Source organism: Oncorhynchus nerka, linkage group LG14 (genome assembly GCF_034236695.1).
Source record: "Oncorhynchus nerka isolate Pitt River linkage group LG14, Oner_Uvic_2.0, whole genome shotgun sequence".
Lineage (NCBI taxonomy): Eukaryota > Metazoa > Chordata > Actinopteri > Salmoniformes > Salmonidae > Oncorhynchus > Oncorhynchus nerka.
In genome coordinates, this window is record NC_088409.1 from 39,261,622 (window position 1) to 39,283,254 (window position 21,633).

Genomic DNA, 21,633 nt, shown 5'->3' on the forward strand with positions numbered 1-21,633 from the left:
ACCAGGGCTAATAAGTCACTAAGTAGCCAAGAATATGAACAACTGTGAACACGTGGCAACATGCAGCTCTCACTTTGATCTCAAAACAAGCGCATCTACTCAAGACCGCTCATACTGTAGCCTAAACACAGTACAGTTGAAAGTGAATGACACATCCATATGGCAATGGCTATTTGCATATAGGCCTACTGCAGCTCTGATTGGTTATGGCGCACTGGTCCGTGTAGAATACTGCGGAGTCATGCCTGACAATGCAATAGAATCCTACTCCAAGAAAATCTCTTGCATATTTAGTTTTGCATACGGAATCTTGCAGTTAGTTCTGTTTTCGGTACATTACATTGAAAGTGGCTAGTATTGCGTTGATGCGTTCACAATTGCCACAGTAGAGTGAAACGTTGTAGTGTTAATAACTAAAGAGGAAAACTGTAGAAAGTTGAGTGACGTTCAACCTCAAGCTTCTGTGCTCTCATATTTCTTCTGCACGGCTGCGCGCGCACACAGCTTAGAGGGAACATTGGATGCAAGGTATTGTCTCCAGTGGGGAGCTTCGCATATGTGACATGGCTGGAGTGTTACCACTCAACCACTGCATGTAATCACAGATCTGAATTGATTGGATTGGGGAGTGAACAGGGTGGTAAACTTACTTGCACCTACCCAACCAACAGATCTGTGCTTACGTCTAAGAAACAAGGAAGGATACATTTGGAAATTATTGAAGTGGGGTCAAGGTAACATCTTATTATGCCCAAAAGGAAACCTAAGTTGTCCGTGGTATTCCGATCAGACATTGGGTCATGTTCATCAGGCACAATGAGGGAAAATCGGTCTTAAAACGCAAAACAAAATTGTGCATGCTTTTTAAATTTTTTTATCCACTTACAGGACTGTCAACCTTGGCACTCACACAAAGTATATTCAGTATGTGGCCCGTGTGGGATTCAAACCAACAACCCTGATGTTGACAGCACCATGTTCTAACCCACTGAGCCTTTCATTTCACCACAATCTCTAAACCTTTCCTCTTCCTAGCTGAACCTAGCTGAGTTTGAGGACGTGGATGACGAGACACGGGTCCAGTACGAGGGCTTCCGGCCTGGCATGTATGTCCGTCTGGAGATCCCCCTCCCTGCCCTGCGAGTTTGTCTCCAACTTTGACCCCCACTATCCCATCATCCTCGGAGCTCTAGGTGCCAGCGAGGGGAATGTAGGCTACCCGCAGGTAAGTGAAGGGTTAACGAGTCAGGCTCTATTTAATTTAAATTGAAATAGAGTGAATTGGACTTCCAGTTCAAGAACAAACTCCTTGACTGTGTCTGAAATATCACCCTAAATACAGGGATGTCCCATTGAGACCGATGTTTCTTTTGCAAGGGAGCCCTGAGTCACACAAATGCCTGACACAATTATAACAATCCAAGACGGGAGCATGAAACATACAAAAATCTATTTTGAAAAACGCATGCATTCCTCTGTAAAAAGGTCATTTACCAATACCCTGAAATGTCTGAAAGGCAATGGTGCGTCCAATTGTAGGGTATTCTGAAATGTGTTCCATGTATGTGGCACGTAAAAACGAAAGGCTGTTTTACCTAAATCAGTAATGAGAACAGGGATTTCAAGAATTACTGTGAGCGAGTAAGGTATTTGTACTTCTGTAGGTCAGGAGCGATGTAGTATGGTAGTTTCTGCGCTTTATAAATTAAGAGAAGGCCATGTTCTCTGCGTTGCCAATGATGGCCAGTCTACTTCCTGATACAGATCACAGTGACGGAAAGTCAACTGAACTATTTATTCTATCACGCGAAAGGCACAATCTGTTTCTGTAGAAGAAGCCCATCTTAATTCTGTTTCTTCGTTAGCTCATCTACATGTTTTAAATTACTACTTGTCATCGATCCAAATGCCAAGGTATTTATGAGTGGACTTGCTCCATTCAGCGTGCAGATATGGCTGAGCTCCGGAGAACAGAATATACTTTGTTTTATCTGCATTCAGTACCAGTTCGTGGTCAACAAGTGTCTTTTGTATGACATTTTAAAGCAGTCTTCAGATCAGCTATAGCCTGGTTCAAAGAGGAGGCAGAGTACAGCACAATGTCACCAGCATAAGTGTAGTTTATAGTTTTTGACTAAGGAACCAATATCGTTTATGTACAGTGGGAATAGTATTGGCCGTAAATCAGTGATGTAGTGGTGCCTGGAGAAGTGGGTACATAGGCCTAAACTCGCTCTCACACTTTCTTTTAAACAGAATGTTTTAAGTCCACAACAATGCTTAAACCATATCAGGAGACCACTTTTGAGGTCTGGGGAAAAATCTAAGAAATGTTACATTTTGAGTGTAGTAATTAATTAATTCAACTGCAGGCATCTAGCACTGTTCAGTTAGCTGTGTTTCTGTATTGCACATGAGATGGAGTTTGCATAACAAATGGCCACTGGATTGATATAATTCTGCCGGGTAGGCATAGGCTACTTTGTAGCTAGTTAACATTTAATTGAAGGTTTTTGGGAAAACCTTTCCATCTACCAGAAGATGGTTAGGCCCATCATTAGCGTCACCAAATTTTTTCTGTTCCTTAATTGTTTGAAACCTTGTTTTATTAAGTACTTTGCTTCAAAGTCGCGTATCGCCAAAACATTGAGAAAAAATATTTATCCTTTAATTAACTAGGCAAGTCAGTTAAGAACAAATTCTTATTTACAATGATGGCCTACAACAGCCAAACCCGGACAAGCTGGGCCAATTGTGCGCCACCCCATGGGACTACCAATCACGGCCGGTTGTGATACAGCCTGGATTCGAACCAGGGTGTCTGTAGTAATGCCTCTAGCACTGAGATGCAGTGCCTTAATCCACTGCGTCACTCTGGAGCCCCAAACCCACTATAGAAATGTGGAGGTAATTATTTTAAAGACTTCGCTCTCCTGTGGTATTGGTTTTAAAATCAACTTTCTTTCATTGTTTAGCAGCCAAAAGCATTATCCTAGTCATATTAGCAACCCCTGATAGTTGTTGCATCTTTAGATCTCCCCTTCTGATAGTGCCTCTTTACTGCATCACACCGATGTAAAGAAGCTAGCTAGCTACATGGAAATAAGAGGGAGAGTAAACATCATTGTTTATAGTTGACGTTAGTGACAAATGAAGTGTCCTGGCTTCGCATCAGTTCAAAAGATTGACGAGTGGCTGAAGAGACCACCTACGAGCTGTGTGGGAGAGCCGCATATATCAGCTCAGTCAGATTGCGCAACTGAAATATGTAAATTCTGCTGATGAGAAGATGGCATAAAATATTCTGCAAGCATCCTTCTGATTGGACAAAAAAGATGAAAAGGAGCTTCACGTCAAATTAAATGTCCTTTAGTCTAACATGGAATTCTCGTCTCATCACATTTGTCGACTAAAATGAAAAATAAATTGTAATAATTATAGTTTTATATTAGGTTCTTGTTCACCACCCTGACAAAGGTCTTTCTTGCCTGGTTGTTCAGTTTGGTCGAACTGCCAGCTCTAAGCAGTGTATTTCCATATCTTTTTCAATTTCCCAATGATGGAGGCGGCTGTGCTCCTGGAAACATTAAACACATTTAAGTTTTATACCCTTATCCAGATATAGTGCCTTCGGAAAGCATTCAGACCCCTTTACTTTTCCCCACATTGTCACGTAAAAAAGCTTTTACGCTCTCTTCCAAATGGTAGCTATAAATGCAGAGGATGCGCACAGTGTAACAATATGATGAAGTGTGAATATTTCTGCCACCCACACACAGGAAAACGGTTCCAAATAAATGACATCATTACGTGTTCTACCACCCATGTTATTTACATTATTAAATGTCCACGTGGGCTCTGCTATGTCGGTAAAACCTCCCGCTCCCTCAAACAGAGAATTAGTGAACATAAAAGTTCAATCAGGAGAAACGACAGGGATTATCCAGTCACAGTACATTTTAATGACCTAAAGCATGACATTTCTACCTTTTTTTAGATTTTGTGGCATAGAGAAAGTTAAGATATCAGGCAGGGGAGGTGTGATTAATAATACTCTGAGTTAAAGAGAATGTTTTTAGATTTTTACCCTCCAGACATTATTTCCTAAAGGACTTAATGATGAAATGCCTATGTATGTTATGTTGTGAATTACTCTGAATGACTCTGTTTTTCGTATGATGTACCCAATGATTAATGAAAACTTGCTATGTCCTAATTGTGGTTCTACAGACGTGTTTAATACGTCTTATTTACACACTTTATTTGAATATTTATGAAATGCATATTGTTATATTTGGTAACTTATTTGTTTTTCCTTCGCCTCCAACCCCTTTCCATGCGTGGAATGGATGTGGGTAGGGCTAGGTCTACATAAGGGTGCTAATTTTAAGAAACTCACAAAAGCTCTGACGAAGGCTGTGAGGCCGATACATAAGCTTATTAAAGATCAGTGATACTACCAAGAGCAGTGTGCGGTTTCCTTTTTCCTTCATCTTGTCACAGCATCATCGGACTGAGCTTGTTGTCATTGCCAGCAATCTCAACGCTGTGCGTTACAGGGAAGACATCCTCCTCCCTCATGAGGTACCCTTCCTGCAGGCTCATCCTGACATGACCCTCCAGCATGACAATGCCACCAGCCATACTGCTCGTTCAGTGCGTGATTTCCTGCAAGACAGGAATGTCAATATTCTGCCATGGCCAGCAAAGAGCCCGGATCTCAATCCCATTGACCATGTCTGGGACCTGTTGGATGAGAGGGCTAGGGCCATTCCCCCAAGAAATGTCCGGGAACTTGCAGGTGCCTTTGGTGGAAGAGTAGGGTATCATCTCACAGCAAGAACTGGCAAATCTGGTGCAGTCCATGAGGAGGAGATTCACTGCAGTACTTAATGCAGCTGGTCGCCACACCAGATACTGAGTGTTAATTCTGATTTTGACCCCCTCTGTTCAGGGACACATTCCATTTCTGTTAGTCACATGTCTGTGGAACTTGTTCAGTTTATGAATCTTGTTAAGTTCATGCAAATATTTACACATGTTAAGTTTGCTGAAAATAAATGCAGTTGACAGTGAGAGGACGTTTTTTTTTTTTTCTGAGTTTATCACGGAGCTCTACGGAGAGTTCCTTGGACGTCATGGTATAGCTTCTGCTCTGACATGCACTGTCAACTGTGGGACCTTTTATATAGACAGGTGTGGTTCTTTCTAAATCATGTCCAAACAATTCAATTGGCCACAGGTGGACTCCAAGTTGTAGTGATATCTCAAGTATGATCAAAGGATGCACCTGGGCTAAATTCAGGCAGAATTTGTTTGGGGGGATAAGTCAAGGGGTATGAATATTTTCTGAAACCACGGTGACTATCTTAGCTAGCTTCTTTACATCGATTTGATTCAGTCAAGACAGGCACTACCAGGTGGTATGATAGATGACAATCTACAAGTTTATCTAACTAGCGCCAGTCTGTATAGCCACTCTCTCCCTCCCATGTAAAACTCACCGGCCCCTGCCCATCACACTGCTGCAATCAAGCGGCACCTAAGTCATGCAGCAAGCCAGTTCCCAAGTTGAAACAATGTTTACTTTTTTATTTTTTAAGTTTACATGTATTTTGACCATTCGGATATCTGAAGAAATGTCATGATATTTGAATCAAGATTTTTTTATTTTTTTATAAAAAAATTCTCATCCCTAGAATAGGGTGCATTTCGGGCACATCCCTTGTTTCCAACTCTTTTTATTTTATCTTCTGAATTTAAATGGAATTGACCCCAACCCTGCAATGGGTGATACAGTCCTTTTGAGAGCACTAAATGTAATGGAAGGTTATGTTTGTTGAATAGTAATGTAAATCCCCTCAGATTTCTGGGGGTCAGCTAAACTGCTTAACAGACTAGGCCTAAGTAATGGGCCAAGAACCATGCTTCGTCATGCATACTGAACTTGCCTATGTTCATAATTTGTCAGAAAGCAATATGATGCAACACATCCATCCCATTGTTGCTTTATATGATTGATTAAAAAAAAAAGAAGTTTTATTTGTGTCTGTCCGATATAAATTAAGATCAAAACAAATGGCATTAAACAATTCCTCAAAACACCGAAAGTGATATTGAGACTAATTGATAATGAGTAATTTGTATAGAACTTTTCCAAGTGCCTCAAGGTGTTCTTTCTCTTGTCCCAGATGCGGTTAAAGAAACATCGATGGCACAGCCGGATCCTGAAAACACGCGACCCTCTCATCCTGTCCCTGGGCTGGCGTCGCTTCCAGACCATCCCCCTGTACCACATCGAGGACCACAACGGGCGCCACCGCCTGCTCAAGTACACACCGCGGCACATGCGCTGTGGTGCCACCATTCTGGGGTGAGAGCAGTAATGCGGCTGTAGTTTTAGTATTTGTTAGTTATTTGATTCAGGTGGCACCTTTTTCCTCCATTGCAACTATTCATCAGAGGGCTGTATCACATAGCAGGATCACTACATTAACCAGCTAAATTTGATGCACATTCAGATATAGCTCTTGATTATCTGGTTCCTTAAAGAAGACAAGTTGTAAAATGTTGACGGTGTCGATCTGGTTATACCATGCCTATAGAACTACATATCTCTATGAAGTCAGAAATATTAAGTTATTTCAGTAAACTTACTAAATGACATGCCCCCCTGGTCAGAATGACATGGATCCTAAATTAACTTACGTGTTAGAATATAGGTCAAATAATGAATAAAATATGAACCTTGTCCTTCTCTGCTGTGTTCCCAGGTCCCATCACACCTCAGGGCACTGGCTTCCTGGCTGTGCAGTCAGTCGCAGGAACTAAGGTAAGAATCACAGAGGCAGGCCACGAAGGAAATAATGACATGTAATCCTTTTACACTTGTGGGAATTGGGCTATATGTATAGGTTTAAATTGAAATGTTTCTTACAGCAGAAATATAATATGCATATTGCATAACCATGGTAGAAATTGAAAGGGAACACGTTGGAGATTGTGGCATTTATTAGACCAAAGGTGAGGACAACAGTTACCTGACACAAGACTGAATCCCAACATTACATTGTTGATACTGCTAGGTTCTAAATAAACAGAGTAAAAAATATTAACGGACACATAGTAAAGCTCAAACCTAGTTTATTCACCCACTGGATCATACAGCTGTATAAGACAAATAACATTCACATCTCACTGGTATATAACCCTTTCTGCTATGCTGAGTCCCTCCTTACACATATGAACAACCAATACACCTCTGTTGCTAACCAGAAGATTGGTGATAGGTTCTTCCTCACTTCATCTAACCTGACCTCCGCCCAAATTCCTCACTCCTCCCCAACTCACGGCTAACATGTTGAGTCGTACCAGACCGTGGTTCTTCTCCTCCCGTAGGATCCCTGATGACTAACAATAACATATCCTGATAGAATGTAAACGTTCTACATTCCCCTCTCTCCTTGTGATACGGTTAAGGATATTTCTATTTTCAAGTTTAGAAGTCAGAACCCATCAATACTCTCTGCATGTTACATGTACTGTACTTTTTGCAGCATTTGTTGATAATGAAATCTGAAAATACTGCATACATTCAGAAACATAATAACCCAATCAGCCACATACAGTGCATTCGAAAAGTATTCGGACCCTTTGACTTTTTCCACATATTACTATGTAAAATGCCCATCAATCTACACACAATACCCCATAATGACAAAAGAAAAAGCTTTTTTAGACATTTAACAAAAATACATGAAATGACACATTTACTTAAGTATTCAGACCCTTTACTCAGTAGTTTGTTAAAGCACCTTTAGCAGCGATTACAGCCTCACGTCTTCTTCTGTATGACGCTACAAGCTTGGCACACCTGTATTTGGGGAGTTTTTTCCCTTCTCTGCAGATCCTCTCAAGCACTGTCAGGTTGGATGTGGAGCGTTGCTGCACAGCTATTTTCAGGTTTCTCCATAGATGTTCGATCTGGGCCACTCAAGGATATTCAGAGACAAACCACTCCTGCATTGTCTTGGCTGTGTGCTTAGGGTCGTTGTCCCGTTGGAAAGTGAATCTTCACCCCAGTCTGACATCCTGAGTGCTCTGGAGCAGGTTTTCATCAAGGATCTCTCTGTACTTTGCTCCATTAATATTTTCCTCATTCCTGACTAGTCTTTCAGTCCCTGCCACTGAATAACATCCCCACAGCATGATGCTGCCACCACCATGCTTCACCTTGGGGATGGTGCCAGGTTTCCTCCAGACGTGACTCTTGGCATTCAGGCCAAAGAGTTGGTTTCATCAGACCAGAGAATCTTTATTCTCATGGTCAGAGTCCAAACGGCTGTCATGTGCCTTTTACTAAGGAGTGGCCTGATTGGTGGAGTGCTGCAGAGATGGTTGTCCTTCTGGAAGGTTCTCCCATCACCACTGAGGAACTCTGGAGCTCTGTCAGAGTAACCATCGGGTTCACCGGTCCCGTCATCTCCCTGACCAAAGCCCTTCTCCCCCGATTGATCAGTTTGACCAGGCGGCCAGATCTAGGAAGAGTCTTGGTGGTTCCAAACTTCTTCCGTTTAAGAATGATGGAGGCCACTGTATTTGTTGGTACTCTTCTCCAGATTTGTGCCTGGACACAATCCTGTCTCTGGGCTCTATGGGCCATTCCCGTCGACCTAATGGCTTGGTTTTTGCTCTGACATGCACTGTCAACTGTGGGACCTGCTAACCATGTGTATGTGACAAATACAATTTGATTTGATTTGACCTTATATAGACAGGTGTCTGCCTTTCCAAATCATTTCCAATCAATTGAATTTACCACAGGTTGACTCCAATCAAGTTGGAAAAACATCTCAAGGATGATCAATGGAAACAGGATGCACCTGAACTCAATTTCGAGTCTCATAGCAAACGGTCTGAATACTTAAGGTATTGTTTTATTTTTTATACATTTGCAAACATTTCTGATTACCTGTTCACTTTGTCATTATGGGTTAGTGTGTAGATTGAGAAATGTTTTATTTAATCAATTTTATAATAAGGCTGTAATGTCACAAAATGTGGAAAAAGTCAATGGGTCTGAATACACTGTTTAGTCAAAACAATGACGAGGTGTAACTGGTGTCTACACACCTCTCCAAAGTGTGCACAGTTCCTATGTAATTTCAATGCACTTTCATTACTCAAGGAAAGAGCCTTAAACTATTAGGTGCTTTTTTGAGCTCTCCTAGCTGTGCTGTTGAGGAAGTGAAGTAAGCACACTTGTAGGTTTTTGTTTGGAACACAGCCTTGCATCCTAACCATCACACAATTACTGTTTACGCAATCCAAAAACGGTCCATTATAAATCCCAATCTGAGTCTGCTGGGCATCATTTAAAAGCTTATTCTATTGTCAAAATGACTAGCTAAAATACAATCTCAGTGTTAGGCTTTCACAAGAAACAGTCATTTTGGTGAGTATAATGGAGTTGGGTGCGTGTTCTGCTGCAAATTTTCTTCACAATACGACAAACAGGCTCATTCTGTTCCAAACAACTCATGGTATTGATGCCTTGTCATTCTTGTAACTACATCAAACATGATGATCATTAACGTTGGTAATGTAAATTACATGAGTTTTATAATATGGGAATGTGGAGTGTGATTGGCTTGTATGACATCAGTGCATTACGGACCACAAAGGAATCCCTAGCCGTGATCTGCCCAACGATGCCTCTCTACAAGACAAACTCAATGCATTTTATACAGGCTTCAACAACACAGAGCCCTTCTCGAGGGACCCTACTAATCCAGAGGACACATTAACTCAATCATCCCAGACACCCTGGACCCATTACAATTTGCATAGTTACAATTTGCATAGTGCCCCAACAGATCCACTGACAACGCAATGTCAATTGCACTCCATTTGGCTCTTTCCCACCTAGAAAAAAGGAATGCACACTATGTGAGGACATTGTTCATTGACTACAGCTCAGCGTTCAACACCATAGTGCCCTCCAAGCTCAGGACCTTGGAACTGAACACCCCCCTCTGCAACGAGGCGATGAGACAGCCTACAGGGAGGTGGTCAGAGACTTGTCCGTGTGAGACCAGGACATAAACCTCAACGTCAGCAAGACCAAGGATCTGATCGTGAACTTCAGGAAGGAGGGGTGAGTGCAGATCCACATTGACAAGTAAAGGGTCAAGAGCTCAGTATTCACATCACTGAGGACTTAACTTGGTCCTCTCACACCAGCACAGTCATAGAGAATGAACGGCATTGCCTCTTCTCCCTCAGGAGGCTGAAATGATTTTGCAGGGCCCCTCAGATTCTTAACTTTTACAGCTGCTCCATGGAGAACATCCTGACTGGTTGTATCACTCTGGTATAGCAACTGCACCGCCCTTGACCGGAAGGCCCTACAGTGGGTGGTGCGGCAGGCCCAGCGCATCACTGGGAGGACATGCATGCCTGGCAGTGTCTGAGAAAGGCCTGAAAAATTGCCAAAGACTCCAATCACCCGAGACATGGACTGTTCTCCGTGCTCACGTCCGGCAGACAGTATCGGTGAATCAAGGCTCAGACCAACAGACTTCTTAAAAAGCTTCTATATCAGACTGTTAAATGACTAAACTGCTTCACGCTGCTGTTCATTGATTGCCACTACCTTTTATCTATCTATTTTATCCTGCTACCGGTTACTATTACTCTTGTTTACATGTATATTACCATAAGTATTTATATATTCTTGCTACCAGTCACTTTTCAGCCCTGTTTACATGTACAGTGCCTTCAAAGTATTCACACTTGAACTTTTTCCACATTTTGTTGTTACAGCCTGAATTTAAAATTGATCAAATTTAGATTTGTCATTGATCTACACACAATACCCCATAATGTCAAAGTGGAATCTTTGTAGCTGAAATGTTTTGAGTCAATAAGTATTCAAATCCTTTTATGACAAGCCTAAATAAGTTCAGGAGTAAAAACATGCGTAACAACAAATCTCATTAATTGCATGGGTTAACATGATTTTTGAATGACTACCCAATCTCTATACCCCACACATACAATTATCTTTAAAGTACCTTAATCAAGTAGTGAATTTCAAGCACAGATTGAACCACAAAGAACGGATGTTTTTCAATGCCTCGGAATGAAGGATGGCGATTTGGTAGATTTGTGTATAAAAAAAAAAGCAGATGCTAAATATCCCTTTGAGCCTGGTGAAGTTATTAATTATCATTTGGATGGTGTATCAATACACCCAGTCACTACAAATATACAGGTGTCCTCCTAACTCAGTTGCAGGAGAGGAAGGAAACTGCTCAGGGATTTCATCATGAGCCCAATGGTGATTTTGAAACAGAGTAATGGTTGGGATATGAGAACTGAGGCTGGATCAACAACATTGTAGTTACTCCACATTACTAAACTAAATGACCGAGTGAAAATAAAGGAAGCCTATACAGAATATATATTTTTTTCTCCAAAACATGCATCCTGTTTGCAAATAGGCACTTAAGTAATACTGCAAAAAAATGTGGCAAAGCAATTCATCACATTTAAAAGTATGGTGGTGACAGAATCATGCTGTGTTGTATGCCTGTCATTGTTAAGGACTGGAGTATTTCCAGATAAAACAATTAACTTAGAGCTAAGCACAGGCAAAATCCTACAAGAAAACCTTGTTCAGTCTGTTTTCCATATTCATTTATTTGTCATTATTAGCACAATACGTACGTACACATATTACACCAAAGATGGCTCAATACGTACGTACACATATTACACCAAAGATGGCTCAATACGTACGTACACGTATTACACCAAAGATGGCTCAATACGTACGTACACGTATTACACCAAAGATGGCTCAATACGTACGTACACGTATTACACCAAAGATGGCTCAATACGTACGTATACGTATTACACCAAAGATGGCTCATTTGCATTTGTCCAGAGTAACCTACCGTACACAGTATGGGTTACTTCTAGTAGGATCTTTTTAAGTTTTCTGTTCTCTTACAGACCAGTTTCCGCATCGCAGCTACAGGAGTTGTCCTTGACTTGGAGCTCAAGCTGATTGGCTACCCATACAAGATCTAAAAGAACACATCCTTCATCAAGGTAGGATGCACCTCATAGCACTACTGACATACCATAGTTCAGCTACAATATATTTACTTTGTGGTAGACATTTGTTATTCTGTTGTAGAACAGGATAACAGAAATAATCTAACACTGGACCAACTGTGTGTAAGTAATGATTTATGAATGTATTAATATCTAATTATTGGTTCACAGCAAAGCTGTGAAACCTATTGTTCTATGACTTCTTATTATATTTTTTTCCTTGACATGGTCAAATAACTTGATTTTTTTCATCTAATTTGGCACAGAGAAACTAGAGGCCATGAGTAACTTGGTCAAAAAGAATGGCACGATTGACCTCCATCACACTGTTTGACCTAGAGACTTGAAACGGTTGTTGTCTTTCCTCAAGTTGAACAAATTTGCCTCAAGGACCCATAAGGTCTGTCGGGATAGATATCCCTTCATCTTGGACATTTTGGAAAAACGTATTCTCAATAACCATAAATCCAAATAACACCAAATGATGTATGCCCATGGTATCTCTTAACTTAGTTTGAGAAAAGCTAAGGGATTGGTCAAGAAATGGCTGGGTTATTGATCAATTAGGAAATACTTTAAACTTTTTATGGTCATTACCATGATGAACCATGTTCAATTTGGAATTTAGTTTCCTTATGTTTTTAAGATCTCATTTAACAATTAAGATTGTTAAAAAAGTTAATGGACTAAGTCAGATTCACTCCAAATGTGGTCTTTGGACCGATCACAATAGTCCCTAAAGAAAGTGAAAATAACGTTGATGCATTCAAAGATGGCCACACTACACCAGTAGATGCATAATAGCACTAATATGCTAAAAAATATACTTATTTTTTAAATTGTCATGAACCAGATTTTACGTGTCCATTTTAGCCACTGTAAATCCACTCCGCAGTGGCCTATCAATTTGAAACATGTAATCGCTATCACGGACTTCCCTAAGATGAAACGCACTGTATTTGGTATTGATATCTCAAAAAACAAGGAAACTATTGACTTATTATTTGCATATGTAACGCTACTTCTTAATCCCCTGCAATCATCTTCTCCTCATGAACCATCAGATTCACTCCAGATTTTGTATTTCGACTCATTACATCAGTCTTCAATGGGTTACATTTTTTGTTGTTGTTGCTGCATTCATATGGCTGTACTGTACCAATAGACACACGTTAGCACATATGCTAATGCTAAAAATACTTTACTTTACTTTTTTTTCTTATGAACCAGAAATCCGATTGACTCCAGATTTGGTATATAGACGTGTTGGTTGTTTAGCAACAAAACTGACACATGCGCTGCTATGGGGCAAAACAGACTGGGCTGGCTTAGATTGTCGACAACATGTAAACTATATTTCTTCTCCAATGTTTAGTCTCTCAAAAACATTGTTACAGTTGTTGTTTAGATAGCTAGTCAATTTGAGCCATTTTAGTGTTGACTTGAAGTCAGTCTAAACACCTCAAAACAATACATGGTATCAAGAACAAGATTAAACTAGCTGAAACGAGTCACTTACGATTCCCCACATAGCAGTTTCTTGACATTGTTGGTAGCTATCTGGCCATCCAGAATCACAACTCAAGCTTTTGCCCCATTGATGTGTGCACATGGGTTAGCTGACAAAGTCACAAACTATCTAATGAATTTGAGAATGATTAGTTGCTGCACTCAAAGTCGACCACACTACATGGCCCTTATAGCCCTGGTGTGATAAGAACGGAACCGATGAACATGGGGATATGAAATTTGGTATGTGAACCTTATGTTTATGTCCTTATAAGTTGTGTGAATATAAAGTCAGTTCAGCCCTACTACTCTGAGTATGAATGAGACTAAGGTCCACCCCAAACAATTCAGAAAAACGTGAGCTTTACACTTCTGTTTTGTTCCCAGGGGATGTTCAACACCGTGCTGGAGGTGGCGAAATTCGAAGGGGCTTCCATCCGAACTGTCAGTGGGGTCAGAGGTCAAATTAAGAAGGCCCTGTCAACGCCGGCGGGAGCCTACAGAGCCACGTTCGAAGACAGGCTGCTGATGAGTGGTGAGCAACTGGCGCAGTCTAGAGCATTTCATAGTCCCAAAAACAACCCGTAGCCCCCTCACCCTACCCTCACCCTACCCTATGCGCTTGTGGAGATCTGAAGGCTTGGATAGGTGAAAGTAATATGGTGAAAATTCCAGTAGTAGTAGGATTTACTCAATTTGACAAATGTATGAATTGCCTGCAGCAGATTGCTCCTACCGTTTTGGTTGCACATTTAATGGAAACTTCTATGGACGTTACAGTAATTTACACGGAATACTGCCTTTATATTCCTAGCTAGTACTTCTGGGTGTGTTTACACATTGCGTCCCTGTGATCCTGTTTCATGTTGTTCATTACTCTTGTTTGTAGATATTGGTTACCTGTGCTCCTAGTATATGTTATTTAGTGCTGTCCCCACTCAAAAATTTGAAACCGTGTATTTTTCCATATATAGACACACCCTATATGCTTTTAATAAAATCAAACTATATATGCATTGAGCTTGTCTGATGCTTTAAACTCACTGTTTGATGAAATAAGAAGTAAGACACATGACTTGAGGGAGCCAGAGATCAAGATAGCCAGAAGAAAGAACCTTAACCTGACCAGACTATCCTCCTCCCGCTCCTACTGGCTTTTACAGATTCTGCCATTATTCTCCTGAAGTTGCCGGTAAATGGGCTGTACGAGGAGTTAGCAAACTTTCTCATGTGGAATACAAATGTATCTTACCATTTCTACTGATCTGCATGCCAGCTATGGTTTTCATATGTACATTTTCGTGGAACAGTTTCATTTTATTTATAATAATGTCTTCGTATCTCTAAATCATTGTCATGTTATTAAACAAAATTCTATCCAAATGAAAATGATTAACCTAAAAAGTAACTTCTGCCATTGACAATTATGTAAAAATAGCCTATAAAGCCAACAAATAAAAACCTTGCTGCCTGCAGGTAGAAAATAATCCTGATAAAAATAAATATCCTATAAATCACGCGTGGCCTTTCTGCAACGAACTTGAAACATTGTATTAATTTAGGTCCGGTCTGAAGCGCCTTGCAATTTTGTATAAAATATTCTGGGCATAGAGGCCGTGTCTAGACTTGACAGTTCATGCAGCTTTAGTATTCTGATCATAGAGTTCTGTTCACGGAATTCTGTACGCGTGCATCTACGCCTACATTTAAACGTGTCCGGATTCCCTATTCCCGCGCTATATTCAAATGCCAGTATGCGTTCTAAAAACGGTGAAATCGGCAAAATATGGTAGCACATCAACTGATGGCAGTAGATAACTATTGTAGCTAGCTGGCTAGTATTTGAGGCCAGCAAACACGTTACTCACACACTAGGAACGTATTTACTCCAACGTTATAATGAAAAGGTGCCTCGGTCCCAGAACAGAAGTATTCTTGAGACTGTACCCACTGTATGAGCTTTCTGTAGCCTGATTGCATCCAGACTGAGGAGAAATCTGCACACAATGCAGCCTGACCTCCTTCTGAAGTGGTCAGTTTGATCTAAACACAATCGGACCAAAAAACAACTTTTGTGCATCTAGACCAGTCTTTTCAATGTGGTCTTTTGTAATTCTGATAGCAGAAGTCAAATGTACGTGTCAAGTGTAGACACGACCAGAGTTTCCCGCGCCAGTGAGCTCAGCACAGGAATTGTCATTCTCAATGGATGTAAAAACAGACTTTGTTTGAGGTGAACAAAACATTACTTTGAGACGCTCCAAAGCTCATTAGTGGTGGTGCGTTAAGCCAATCAGAAATACTAACAGATCCCCAAATGGGTACATTTATGTCAACAAGCCAATACGCCTACACCTATGTGTAATCAGGTACGCATCCTTAATCAACATTGACAGGAGCCTCCAAACAAAAGACAATGACTAAATTGACAAAACTCATAAATGGAATGAAATAAACCAAAACTTTTTTCTCAAGTGTAGCAAAGGTTGTGCCCTCTGCAAACAGTGTTCACTCTGACAATGATTAGTCTCGGCCTCCGCAATGGATTAGTTCACTGAGAAATATATCTATATTTGCTACTGTTCGACTAAAACAAATCTGTCGCTCAACCGCCTATCGGCCAAACAATCGACCAGTCGAATAATTGGGGTCAGCCATAATGTTAATAATTACTCTTGTTCATGTGTGTAGACATTGTGTTCCTGCGCTCCTGGTACCCGGTGTCAGTCCCTCAGCTCTACAACCCCGTGACCTCCCTGCTGATGCCAGCGGGCCAGAAGGACAGTTGGTCGGTCATGAGGACGGTGGGCCAGCTGAAACACGACCTGGGGGTCCGCGACAAGCCCAACACAGACTCACTGTACAAGGTAAGGCCAGACCGACGAGGTGGCAGCCAGAATACATAGAGAAAAAAGGAATGTCCATTCACTGTTTTGCTGCTCCCAAACATGACCCTAATTCTAAACCTAACCGTAACCCTAGCCAACAGTTGCATATCAACAGATAGTTTGACCATCTGTAGATGAACGATAGGGGACTATCCAAATAGTGTAACCTGATCTTTTGATGAAGCTCAATTTATTAAATATGGAGGCAGTTAGACTATCAACCGTTTGTTCACAAAAGGGGTGTTTTTATTTGGTATTTGGGGTGAATAACGTAAGACATTTGGTAAGTAAAAATGGCGCATAGCAAAACACAACACCACACAAATTCATTTATGGGTACATTTCCTACTTCCTGCCAATCCGAGAAGCATCCAGCTGGGCACTGAAGGCGCCGGGTCTGCAAATCTCAAAAGTCATGTGCGTGCGTCTCAGATGGAATGTGTGCAGTGCATTAACACCCGGGACCAGAGCTATACTATATCACTAGCTCTGGTCCAGGGCGTTAGTGCACTGCACACATATCAGTCTGCACATTAGCTCTGGTCCAGGACGTTAGTGCGCTGCACGCATATCATCTGAGCCGCTACGTATCGTAGTGGCCGACATTGGGAAAGTATTCAGGATTAATTTAGTTTTGTAACACCTTTCGGATACAATGTTAATTTCCTACTTGTAGTGATTTTTCACCGAAAATGTACAACCAAGCAACCACTGTTGCTTGTGCTTTAGCTTCCACCTTGATATATTGGCTACGCTAGCTAGCTGACTACTTCCCTCGCCGTAGGGTTAAACGATCTGTGGGAAAGCTGTGCTCGGCAGGCGGGGGCGAAGGACACTGTCCCGGTGTTGTGAAACACCTGCTTGCCATGCGTGCTCTCCCCACTAGACTATCACGCGGTGACATCCAGATGGTTACCAATATAGTTATTTCTCATTGGAATAAAAAAAAACTTGTAGCAAAACATTTGGCTACGTTCGCTAACATCAGCAACACTGTGATACAGCTGCCCAGTGGGAGGCACCTCGATACAACACCGGTCATCACTGGTCATTCGGCACAGGCTTGTTGTTGTGCATCCCAAGGCATGTCACTGTGACATCCATGGTGACCAATATTACAAGTTTATTTCTTGCTCGCCCATTAGAATAAACATATCTCTTTAACTAGCGCCCAGGATTTAATGTCTGTTTGACATATGTGAAACCGAAGGCAACTTTCCACACTGTGTGGACAGTAAAGTTAGTCTAAATCGAATTTCACCACCTGTGCTGTTGGTGGCATTTACGCTCCATCTTCTCTGGCACCATTTGACATCCGTCCTCAGCTCCAATGTCTCACAGCGTCTGTAGTATGAAAAGGTATCTGCTGAAGCAAGACTATTGGTCTGATTGGATTCTGAACCTCTGACCTAACCCTTGACCCTTTCTCCCCTCTTGGCAGCCGGTGGTGCGAGCGCAGCGCCACTTCAACAAGCTGCACATCCCCTGGGAGCTGCAGAAGGCATTGCCCTTCAAGAGCAAGCCCAAACAGGACCAGCCCAAGGGCAAGACGCCCAAGGACCTCCAGAGGCCCGCTGTCATACGGGAGCCCCACGAGAGGAAGGTAAGGGTCTCCTTAAGGAAACGATAATGAAAAATCCCATTGGATTCTGGGATGTTTGTCAGATTTACTCATTCTCTTTATCTCTGATGTACTAATATGCTGTGAAAGCGAAAAACATAAATCACCACCTTATTTGATCAGAAACCGGACTGGCCGAGGTGCAGACTTTTGTTCTAGCCCAGCACTAACACATTTGATTCAACAAATGGTGGTCTAGATGATCTAAATCTGTGTAAAAGCTGGGCTGTAACAAAAACCTACACACTGTCGCCACCCCATAATATGTGGTGGGCACGCACACACACCAATAACGGTATATATGAATGGACAAAGCCATTGATCACGGGATGCCATTCATTCCTATGTGAAGACTCCATAGCACATTGAAGCCAAATTTAAGTCGGTTAGGTTACAGTGCTGCTCCCTCATTGAGTAACTCCAGTTGAAGGACGACCCAGGTACTGCAGGCTTCCATTAGCAACTAATTTCTTCTGTGTGAGATTTTAAAATAGTTTCAAGGAGATACAACTGGTGTATTAAAGTAATTATTGGTACCATGATTGTCTTAGAATTAGATTTTTTTACAGTAAGATGGACCATGAAGACTACCATTTTTTTCTGCCAACAATGCCTGCAGTACCGCGATCAGCCTCGAACATTTGTGGCTTCAATGACTGCCCCTGACACACACACACACACACACACACACACACACACACACACAGGAATGACACTGCATTTGAAATCTGAGCATGTGCCCTCTCTTGTCCACCAGGTGGCGGCGCTGCTCAACGTGCTGAGCACGGTGCACAACTACAAGAGCAAGAATGCGCACAGTGCAGCACGCTAAGCACAAGGACTTCCTGCGGCAGTGGAGCAAGGCGGAGGAGGACAAGCTCAAGAGGCAGAAAGAGGCGAAGAAGAAGCTTTACCGTATGATGGGTCAGAAGGAGAAGAAGAGTCAGAGGTCAAGTCTGAAAGGGGCGCCGCAGGATGACTGATTTTTAAATCAATATGCCTCTTAAAGACCAGTGTAATAACTTTTTGGCCTGCCAATGGATTGGAATAACACGGTTTAAGCATAATCTGTTGTGCTGCAGTGGAGTAGGGGGAAATTAGTGATATTTTGGCAATTAAGCCTATTGTTTACTTCCCTAGTCAGAGAAACTCATTCATGGATACCAATTTCTATGTCTCTGCATACAGTATGAAGAAAGGATTGGGGGAGGGGAAGCTAATCCTAGATCTGTACCTAGGCAAGTCTTCACCCAGAGCGTCTTCAGTACTGGGGTAGGAGAGTAAATGCAAGGAATGGATGAACATCCTTCAGCTTCTGTAGCCTGGTTGTGTAATGTGGTTTTTCAACCCCAGTTATTGACACCTCATTTCGAGTGGTTCCATAGAGGAACCAGAAAGAACTGTATATTAGTCATATCTCTACCACTCGTCTAGCTTCAATCTTGTGTGGTGTTTTAATAAAAATAACAAAGTTATTACAAAACTGAGTACCTTAACTCTAAAAGAGCATAGAAGTAAAGTAAGTGTAATTCTGTAATATATTTTGATCGAGTAGAAGTTTCATAATGGCTAGGTTGTTTCAAATGCACTGATAAGTGGAAGCACATGGCATTTCAGCAACTTTGAAGTTGTGCCTGTCAGAGCGAACTCATCATGGATATAACCAGTTTTAGCATGGACATTGCCATATTATTTTCTAAAACCCCTATGGGGGAAAATGAATGGTCGAAAAGCGATTGGAACCATTTCCTTGTTTGACCGCTAGGTTTTATGGGTATGAAGACTCAACCTGGGGTACTTTAAAGTCAGATACAAAAGAGTCCTCTGTCTCTATGGCCTGTTGTCATACATCTGCCCTCTCATTGGCTAGAATGGTCCCACCTGATCTCGCCTCCTCCCACCTGCCTTCCATCTTTGAGAACATGTATTTTCATTGTTAGTGGTCACTCGAATATAGATTAACACAGGCTAAGGAGATCTTACACGTTTTTTTTCTGAGATAGTCAGTTAACATGACCTTAATGAATGCCTTTTGTGCTTGTTGTGATTACATGAATGCTTCAAAGTTCAAAAAGTGACGTTAGCTAATGAACATGATCTCATAGAATAAAATGTGTAAAATCGAAACCTGTGTTTACGGTAGACTTTTTCACTGTTTATCTAAAAAATTATATATACACTGCTCAAAAAAATAAAGGGAACACTAAAATAACACATCCTAGATCTGAATGAATGAAATATTCTTATTAAATACTTTTTTCTTTACATAGTTGAATGTGCTGACAACAAAATCACACAAATTATCAATGGAAATCAAATTTATCAACCCATGGAGGTCTGGATTTGGAGTCACTCAAAATTAAAGTGGAAAACCACACTACAGGCTGATCCAACTTTGATGTAATGTCCTTAAAACAAGTCAAGATGAGGCTCAGTAGTGTGTGTGGCCTCCACGTGCCTGTATGACCTCCCTACAATGCCCGGGCATGCTCCTGATGAGGTGGCGGATGGTCTCCTGAGGGATCTCCTACCAGACCTGGACTAAAGCATCCGCCAACTCCTGGACAGTCTGTGGTGCAACGTGGCGTTGGTGGATGGAGCGAGACATGATGTCCCAGATGTGCTCAATTGGATTCTGGTCTGGGGAACGGGCGGGCCAGTCCATAGCATCAATGCCTTTCTCTTGCAGGAACTGCTGACACACTCCAGCCACATGAGGTCTAGTATTGTCTTGCATTAGGAGGAACCCAGGGCCAACCGCACCAGCATATGGTCTCACAAGGGGTCTGAGGATCTCATCTCGGTACCTAATGGCAGTCAGGCTACCTCTGGCGAGCACATGGAGGGCTGTGCGTCCCCCCCAAAGAAATGCCACCCCACACCATGACTGACCCACCGCCAAACCGGTCATGCTGGAGGATGTTGCAGGCAGCAGAACGTTCTCTACGGCGTCTCCAGACTGTCACGTCTGTCACATGTGCTCAGTGTGAACCTGCTTTCATCTGTGAAGAGCACAGGGCGCCAGTGGCGAATTTGCCAATCTTGGTGTTCACCGGCAAATGCCAAACGTCCTGCACGGTGTTGGGCTGTAAGCACAACCCCCACCTGTGGACGTCGGGCCCTCATACCACCCTCATGGAGTTTGTTTCTGACCGTTTGAGCAGACACATGCACATTTGTGGCCTGCTGGAGGTCATTTTGCAGGGCTCTGGCAGTGCTCCTGCTCCTTGCACAAAGGCGGAGGTAGCGGTCCTGCTGCTGGGTTGTTGCCCTCCTCCACGTCTCCTGATGTACTGGCCTGTCTCCTGGTAGCGCCTCCATGCTCTGGACACTACGCTGACAGACACAGCAAACCTTCTTGCCACAGCTCGCATTGATGTGCCATCCTGTTTAAGTGTTCCCTTTATTTTTTTTGAGCAGTGTATATCTAATTTCCCCATAGGCTTTGGCCAACGAGCCATGCCGGAGTTAGTGCCTATAAAAAGACTC

At 42.1% G+C, this 21,633-nt stretch overlaps 1 pseudogene; it reads left to right on the forward strand.

Moving 5' to 3' along the window:
* Nucleotides 1-20,271, forward strand: part of LOC115142230 (ribosome biogenesis protein BMS1 homolog) — a 28,699-nt pseudogene extending 8,428 nt beyond the window's left edge.
* The last annotated feature ends 1,362 nt before the right edge of the window (nucleotides 20,272-21,633 follow it).